The sequence below is a fragment of the Phalacrocorax carbo genome, chromosome 8 (genome assembly GCF_963921805.1).
Source record: "Phalacrocorax carbo chromosome 8, bPhaCar2.1, whole genome shotgun sequence".
In the NCBI taxonomy this organism is placed as follows: Eukaryota; Metazoa; Chordata; class Aves; order Suliformes; family Phalacrocoracidae; genus Phalacrocorax; species Phalacrocorax carbo.
The window spans coordinates 43728667-43738029 of record NC_087520.1 but is presented as its reverse complement, the minus strand read 5'-3'; positions in this window follow the sequence as shown (position 1 = coordinate 43738029).

The following is a 9363-nucleotide window of genomic DNA, read 5'->3' as shown; positions in this document are numbered from 1 at the left end:
TACGTCTTCATTTCATGAACCACTGGTTTCGTGGTGTGCCCGTGGCCTGTCTTGCTGTCCCGTGGGCCGGGTTTGGTCAGAAAGGGCCATCTTGGTGATTAAAGGGTTTAAGATGGGCTCCAAAACTTGCAAAAAGCCACGCTGGCAGCCAAATAAAGGAAACACAGAGGAAGGGGCTGGATGGACGATTACAGACGCCGGAGCGATCGTGGTGAGGTGGCCAGCCACAACGCAGCCACGCTGCTGTCCCTGAGCCTATTCCCAAATAAATCCGTTTTTTCGCAGACTTAACCCAAAGTTCAGAATTTAGTTTAAAACAAAAACTCACGCCCCGATCATTTGCAGTCCTTCTGCCCTGGGGAGTCCTTTCCAGACCAGTTCATATTTCCTCGGTGCTGCTGATGTGCAGGAGGCTCATGGAGAGGAAAATCCAGATTACGCTGCACACCAGCCCCAAACACCCGCGGGTTTTTCCCTCTGGAAGATGCTTTTGCCGCCGGCGAGCGCCGGGCTGACCTCCGCAGTTGCTGCCCTTAAACCGCAGCGGGATTTCTCCAGCACACGCGGCTAATGCCGGAGACATTTCCCCAAAGGGTCTGGGCAGTGTTAGACAGGGCTGGCAAATTTTGTTTTTCTAATAACCCAGGGCAGGTGTGGATGAAGGGAGTGAGACAACATCTGGGATAAAAGAAAAATTCTTTAAAAGTACAAGAAAAAGCAAATCAGCTTATGATGAGTAACTAAGCGTGGATGGGAGAAGACAAAATAGCACTGGGCAGCGGGAGCGATGCAAAATACAGAGAATACAGTTAACACCTGCCTATTCCTGGGGTGTCTTGCAGATAAAAAGTGATGGAAAGGCACAGATCTCCGGTGGATCCCATCCCGCCCTTGTGTGCAGAAACCTGCCTCGCCCTGCAAAGAGCGGGGCGCAGCCCAGCGGGGCGGCTCAGGGAGGGGCGGGGATGCAGGCAGGCAACGGTTTCTGATGTACAACGTGGTTCAGAAAGACAAGCGCAGGGCATCGGGGAGACCCAGCCTTCGCAGAAAACCTGCCGGGAAGTTTGGCTGTGCTTAAGAAGGAAAAAAATCTGCCACAGAGCAAAGGGAGAGGGAGGATTAGCTGGAGGAATCCACGCTGCCGCAGCATCCTCAGCGTGAGAATAGCGGGATGTAGCTCTAGAAGTCCAGCTGTCCAGAAAAACATCTCCAGCATGCCAGGAAGGCGGGCAGCTTTTTCTGGGAATTTGATCCTGCAAAGCACAACAGAGGATGGGGAGAGGAGGAGGAGGAGGAGGGATGGCATGCTGGCCTCCCGGAGCCCAGCCGCGAGGTGCGATCGAAGGCTTCTCAACTCAGTGGGCCACCATCCACGGGGGAGGACGGTTGTTTGGCACTAGCAGCAGGGCTTCGCAGGACCTCACAAATTGCAGGCAGCTCCTGGGGATGCTAAGATGATGCTGAAGGGGCAGCACATCAAAGCGATCTTTAAAAAAATCGTCACTGTTTCACAGGGAAAGAAAGGAAAAAGGATAAATTCCACATTTATCTAAATGTGGAATTAAATACCAAGTTGTTTAAGTGGTGTAGGGAGGTTTGTGTTTTCCCAGGGTGAGGCCATCCGTGGTGGAGCTGTACAGCTCAGCTGACCTCCACCTCAAGGGGAAAAGCTCCTGGGGGGGTTCTGTGGCCAGCCAAGCCAGCAGCACGTTAGCCTGGTAACGTAACGGAGGAGGAATGAGGGCACAGGTCCACACTCGCCTCCCCCCCAAAAATACAATGGGGAAATCACAGGAGGCAAAGAGAATTAACTGCAGCGGCAAAAACCACCGGCACAAGGCGGGATTGCTGAATACACACGGCAACTCCGCTCCTAATGCCACAGGGTGGAGTTTTCTCTGGCTGGAGTATTGCAGCCCTGCATTATAACCACCTTCTCCATTTGATTTCCACCCCTGCTTGGAGGTCTTGATCTGCCAGTCCTGATCCACATCCCGCTGGGACTGGTTGGGGAGCAGGTATCTCCTTCTCCTGAGCACCGGCGGTGCGAGGCTGGTTCCAAGTCATTAGCAACATGGAAATAAATGATCTGTGGTGTTTCTGGATCAATATCCTGGGAAATAAAGCACGAGGCCAGAATGGTCTGCAACAGGGACTCAACGCAATCTCCTTCTTTAAGCAGCCACATCCATAATATCTAAGAAAAATGTTGTGATCATGGGGGGTTCGGACCGAGTGATGGATGCTGGAAGTCCAGAGCTGCCAGTATTGAAATATCCTTAGCATTTCAGGGGGAAAAAAAAAGATAATTTCCTAATGCAAAAAATATTGCTTGCAACATGAGGGAATTCCACACTCAACCTCGCCGTGGCAGGTGAAGATGAATTTCTCAGTGTACTAGGCACAAGCGATCATGGCTTGATTACATTTGTTATGTGCAAGCGAAGTAAAGCTCAAAGCAGTTATATATATATATATTTATATTTTTGTATATTTTTAAAATAAATATATATATATATTCTTTGGACTTTAAAAGGTCCTGTTTCGCAAAGCAGAAAATAATTACAATTGTCGTGGTTTAGCCCCAGTCAGCAACTGAGCCTCACCCAGCCGCTCGCTCCCTCCCTCCCAGTGGGATGGGGAGAGAATTGGAAGAGTAAAAGTGAGAAAACTCGTGGGTTGACATAAAAACAGTTTAATGATTAATTTAATTTAATAATTAAAGCAAAAGCCGCGCACACAAGCAAAGCACACCAAGGCATTCATTCCCTCCTCCCCACGGGCAGGGGGTGCTCAGCCATCCCAGGGCAGCAGGGCTCCGTCACACGTAACGGTGACCGGGGAAGGCAAACGCCATCACCCCGAATGTGTCCCCCCCTTCCTCTTCCTTCCCCAGCTCTATGTGCCGAGCCTGACGCCGTGTGGTGTGGGACATCCCTGGGGTCAGCTGGGGTCACTGTCCCGGCCGTGTCCCCTCCCGACCCCCTGTGCCTCCAGCAGAGCGTGGGGAGCTGGAAAAGTCCTTGCCTAGTGTAAGCACTGCTCAGCAACGACTAAAGCATCCCCACATTATCAACACTGTTTTCAGCACAAATCCCAACCACAGCCCCATACGAGCTGCTACGAAGAGAATTAACTCTATCCCAGCTGAAACCAGGACAACAAGTCAAGTCAATTTGGAGAAATATTTGAAATGTAAAATGTGTTGAAAAGGGAGAAGCCTTTAAGAACTTTTTACCGAAAAAGCAGCACCGCATACAGGAGTCTTTGTTAAAAAAAACAAACAACGTGGCTTGAAAAGGAAGTAAAAGCGCCACCAAGACTAACACATAAAATATAAACTCACAAAAAGAAGAAAAAGGAAACTGGTAGCAATTAACAGACCTCAGAAGCTGGGGAAATTAAAGACAGAAGGATATTTTCCAAGATTTTCAAGAAAAGGAGCCTTGCATTAGCAGTGGGCCGATACTCCACAGAAACGGGAGATTTATCCATAACATAGAAAAGGCAGAAATGCTCAGTGCATGTTTCTTCCTGGTATCTGGTGGAAAAAAGACAACGTCCTAATGAAATACTTTCCAAGAGTACATAGGAGGTACGCTGAACAGCAAGCTGATGGAGCTCGATATTTTTAAACCAGCAGACCTGAATAACTTGCAAGAGTCGTAAAGGAGGTGGCCAAGGACCTGTCTGGATGGTTAATGGTGATTTTCAGTAGGTCTTGGAACAGCCATTGGAAGTACTAGAGGACTGGGAAAAAGCCAGCGCTGTGCCCACGCTTGGAGGGGGGAAGAGGACGCCGCCGACTTTAAGCCTTGAAGCCTGGGAGGGATCTTGGACAATCGAACCACTAACACTGAACTTGGTAGGTAGAGAATTAAAAGAGGGCGGTGTAACGAGTGGCAAACAGGAGCTCGAGGGAAATAGGGAGTGGTGAGCTCACTGCCTTTCGCCGACGAGGTTACGAGGGTGTGAGGTAGAGGTACCGATGCGATATCCTTAGCTTTCCGCACAGCCCTTGGCTTGGGCCCCTGCGACAGACAGGTCGGGAAACAATACAAAATCAACAGGGCCTGCATTAAATAGATTAAAGCTGCGTAACTGTGGGGGCTCCAAGTACAGTTGTAAACAGCGAGTGAGCGTCAAGCGTGTGGCCAGAGGCATCGCGGGTGAGCGGCTTTGGGCTGCAGCATCCCTGGCGAAGGTGGTCTGAATATCCTGCCTGTAGCACCAGCACATGCAGAGGAGCTAAACGCTGGGGATCAGAGCAACCTGGGGAGAGGAAAGAGGAGGGTTTTAGTCTCTAAATCCAGCTCTTTTTTATTATTATTGTTACTCTTTTTTTTAATTCTTTTTTTAATTATTATTCTCTATATCCCCCTGCACAGTAGGACACCCAGAAAACACATCTCTGTCAGCAGGGGTAGGAGTCAGTGGCTCAAACCCCCAAGGCTGGTGTGGGGTCCTGCAGCAGTCGGAGGGATGGGGAGCCCTTTGGGATGGGATCAGACTCGATACGGAGGGTTTTAAATAAACAGGGCACCTCCCACCCTGGCTCATAAGTTTTTTGAGGACTGCTCGTCTTGCGTGTCTCTCCTGGGCTTGGACGGGTGGTACGGCCACCACCTTGCCACCACCACCAAGCACAAGAGGCAGAGTATTCCCGAGGTCTGACGGCATTAGATTGAAATACGCAGCTTTGGAAACTGGAATGATTTTCAATTTTGCTTCCCGCTCATTTCCTCCCCCAGTTAATTGAATTCCAGGAGTATACAATCACCTGATGTTGTCCCCAAGTCTTCTCTTATCTACTTGGTCTCCAGCTAAATTACCCCAAAAACCAATTAAAGAGCAGAATGATACTGCAGCAAGCAGCACTACTGCTAATCTTCCGGTAGACTGTAGCTTATGAAAGTGATTGAAATGGTTGGAAATTATATTACTTGAAGAAGGTCAGCCTTCCAGTTGTAAGTAGCGTTTTTCTTTTTTAATATTTGGCTGCTTCAGTGCTAATGATCTCTCACAGGTCAACAAAAGTCAAGACCCGGGTTAACCAGAAAGAGAAACTCCTGCGTGTCCTTGGGTTTAATACCGGTTTGCAAAGGGCTCGGGAGAGAACGATGAAATGTTTTGCATTCTGCAATAACACTCATTGTCTCAGAGGGGAAATGGGTTTGCAGAGGGAGGAAGGACAGGGATGGCTAATGGGCATGTTGCAGGCATGTGTACAATATATTACCTTGATTGTCTTCTCTGTGCTGGGCATGGGCTAAGTGCATTTACTGGTCACTGAACGTATCGCATTAACCTGCTGCATACAGTATGTGTCTGTTTATCCTGCCAATTACTGCAAATCTAATCAGCTTTAGCTGGGTAAAAATAGAGCTAGTTTCCGTGTGGAAATCAAGAGGCACAAAAACAGCAGCAAAGAAGCTGATCCTGATCAACTGAGCACATGGGAGGGAAGATTTGCAATGCCGGGACCGTGAAATGTGTTATGATGCTTTCTTCCTTGTGGCCAGATGGATCTTTTCCCCCAGGCCTATATTCTCCCCAGCACCCAGCAGGCAGCCCGAAGGAGGAGCTGGGGGGGTGTGGGAACCACAGGCAGGCAGGACAGAGACCTCCTCCGAGCACGGCTGTTTCGTGCGCTTCCAGGAGCGAAGGAATAGGGCTGCAATCAGCTGGAAGGGACAAACAAGTTGAGATCGACGCGGAGGAGGCAGAGGTGTGCGTGAGGTGTTTTGCAGTACGGGCAAAGAAAGATGAGCAGGTAATACAGGTCATTTGGCATTCAGGCTGGGGGAAAAACCATGTTGCTGCAGGTTTAAATAAATTGGTAGATGGATAATGACCAGATTTGAGTTCCTACGTGCTGTGGAACATACCCAGCAAGCGTGCTCGGCAAAGTCAACCTGCTATCCTGGGTAAAGGCCCGCGAAGCAAATACACAAGGGGAAAAGGAGCAGTATGTGGCTCTGCAGGTGGTGGCATCATCCTCCTTCCCTCCCTCCACCCCTCCGTGAGGTTTGCTGAGGGACAGAGGTAGCTTTTGCCCACTGTAATGTTGGAAGCTGAAAAAGAAAGCGAAAGGAAAACATGTGATTTCTCCCCAAGATGCCTCATTTGCCCTTTTATTTTACTGGATCACCCTACAATAAATGCGTGTCGAGCTGTTTGTTCACGATGAAACCCAGATCCTTCTCAGGGTCAGCGCTCTGCAAGCCGCAGCCTGCCACGCAGAGCGGCGCCGCTTTGCCCTTCTCAGCCCAGATGACAAACCTCTGCAATCGGCAATACAATAACATAATTTATTTGAAGGGGCTCGGCTTCCCCAACCACCCACATCTCCCCGTATTTTCCACCCTGCTCGCCCGCCCGCCGCTCTCGTGGAGGGCTGGCATACCCCTTGGCATGGCAGAAAACCCAGGGTGACTAATTTTCCGTAGCTGAAAGGTGCTGGTAAATAAAACCGAGGTAGCCAGTCTTAACCAAACAAAACACGGCCTTCATTTCAAGCCTCTGAATTTTATGTCTGAGACCAAGGAGCGGGAACGCTGCCGATAATTAAGGGACATCTGTCACCCGCGTGTTCCTGCTGGTCTTGTCAGGAAATGCGGCTGACATAATGTGAAGAGAAGAAACCTGCTTTGGAAAACGACTTGGCATGCTGGTTTCCATCTTCATCACTGCCACGTGCAAAGGCTGCTCCTGCCCGCTGCTGGTGGCAAGGGCCAGAGGAGCTAACGCGGGGCTCGTCAGCCTGCCCGCCCCGGACGAGTTACATCCCAAAGCTTTGCCGAACCTAGTGGCAAAAGCCACGTCTGCTCCCTCTGTCCCGCCTCGGTCTTGGGACAGGATTCAACCCGCATGAGATTTTAAAAAATAAACAACTCAGAGAGGTTTTTTTGTTTGTTTTGGGGACATGCAGGGTGTTTTCTGGAAAGAACTTGGTTTTTTCCAGCTTTTCTTAACAGCTGCAGAAAGTCACCTTTTCTTAATTTGGAAAGACTTCTGGAGCTGAGGGTTACAAGTGTTGGTCAAAATGGCTTTCTCTTTTCTTTCTCAAGCTCCCAATGGACTGAATATCAATACCTGATTTCAGCAATGGAGAAACCGAGGCAGGGACCGATGACACGGTTTGGCAGTGGTCACAGAAAGGCAGTACCGCTGCTGTCACACCGTCACGGTTCAGAAAGAAACTCTCGCTCCACTGGGACGACCCTTTGGAAAAGGTGCCGCCTCTGAACCCCAGGATCAGGATTGGCTCTTGCTGGAAGAAATAAGGCCCTTTCCCAGTTTTCAGGACAACAGAAGACTATCGGCGCTCCACAGCTCATCGTGAACCAGCGCTGGCTGGTCATTGATCAGTTCATTGTGATCAGTTGCTACCTCGGAGCATAGGAATTTTAGGATGGGTCGACCTCTCTGCAGGATCACCTGCCACTCGCCAGCCTCAGCAAAGCCAAACATTAAGCTTAAAACCATGGACACTCAGGAATCAACCGAGTAACAAAGTAGTTTGGCACCTGATTAGAAAAAAGGGATTGTTTTCAGTTTAATGGAGATGCTGATGTACAAATTTCTATGTGAATAATGAATGTTTGGAAATGCTTCGAGCATTGCAGATGGTGAGGACAGTGTATTTTCCTGCGTTCAGAAAGCCAGTGGCAGTAGTTCCCAGAATTGTTTGGACTGTAGCAATAGAGATTTATAATTCATAACACAGAAGAAATGTCTTTCATTGAAGCAAGAAGACACAGTGATGTAACAATGTTGACGTTACTCATGTTCTTTTCTTATGAAATCCTGTCACGCAAGAGTGTTCAAGGATCTTTTTTTCTGAGCAGATAAACAGCAATGGAAGGATTTCCTCCATAGCTGATGCAGCTTTTTAAACAAGGTTTCTTACGGCCTCTTTTACAGAGGGTTTAAGCAGATGCACTCTGCAGTCTGGAATAGCACATCTGGACTGTCTAAACACACGGAATTCCTTTGCTCCCGAAAAGCCGGGGTAGAAAGCTATCCTACACATTTCATGCGTCGTGTTTAAAGAAAAAGCAAACCACAAAACAAACCTCCACAAAACTCAAAGCCAGATTCACGGGGTTTCAAGATCTGCTTAAGGAATCAGCAAGCAGGATTCAGGAGTAGTTAACAACAGACTGTATTACGTGGTACCTATTAACATGGGATAATCCAGCAGGAAAAGAAAGGGCAAGGGATAAAGGAATGTCGCCCTAGAACAGCGAGACTTTTAGAAATCAAGCCATGAGAATCCTAAACCACCAGATTACCTCAGCTGTCACTGTCAAGCGACACCCTGCGCACAAAGCACGGGAGGCAGCGGGGATGAAGAAGGAAAAGGTATTTGAATGTTCACTGTGATGAAACGCGCACCTTGGTCCTGCCGAAACGGAGCATCCCGGGAGCACGCAGTGGTGATAAATCCCAGCTGGGAACTCTTCTGAAGTGGGGGAAAATTTGGATTTGGACTGAAAGTCCACTGCTCATCCCAGACACAATGGGATGAACGGAGCTCCCTGAAAGGAGCGGAGCTGGAGGTTACCTTCCCTGTCCTCTGTCTTGTTCGCTTCTTACCCAGTTTCATTTTCAGCTGGGAATAAAATCTTCTTTGGGCTTCCTCCTCCTAGAAATGCTCTTCTCACAATCACCCCAAGCTCCTCCTTTACCCTCTGCACATATTTACCAGTATTGCTTGATCCTTCCCTTTGTGATTAAAGTCACCAAGATTTTAAAGAGCCTGTGAATGGTTAATGGTTAATGGTTCAGATGGTTAATTCTGGAGAAGGTCTCAGACTGAAAGTCAGTGCCAAATGAATACCTGCTTCAATTTCTCCCTTATCTCGAATGCCCCAGGGCCTGCCATCTTCATTAGGAAACTGAAGAACATAGAGGGGTCTGAATTTTTAAAGTAAGGGGCCCAAGTCAAACTCTGGAGTGAAAAGCCTCCAAATTATTTGTTGAAAATGAAAATTTGGAAGAAACTGGCTTTCAAACTGCATCCAACTTCCAAGCTGCATGCAGGCACCCAACTGATTACCAGAGCTGCTGAGCACTCAGTTTTGGTCTTCAGCTCCGAAGGTATTGACCCTACGTGCTTACACATAGCTCTGGAGTGCAGCAGAGCATCCTTCGCGCCTGCTGACATGCTGGCAGCACTCAGCCCCGTACAGGATCCATCCCTAAATCTGTGTACAAACCTCTGAAACTGCAACAGCCTGCTTTCCTTGCTGGGCAGGGGGTGGCAGAGGGGCATGGCCTAAAAAGGGGAAATCACATCCTGGCTAAAACCAGAACCCTCTGAAATGAAATCCTGGCCCAGCGGAAATCAATGAAGGT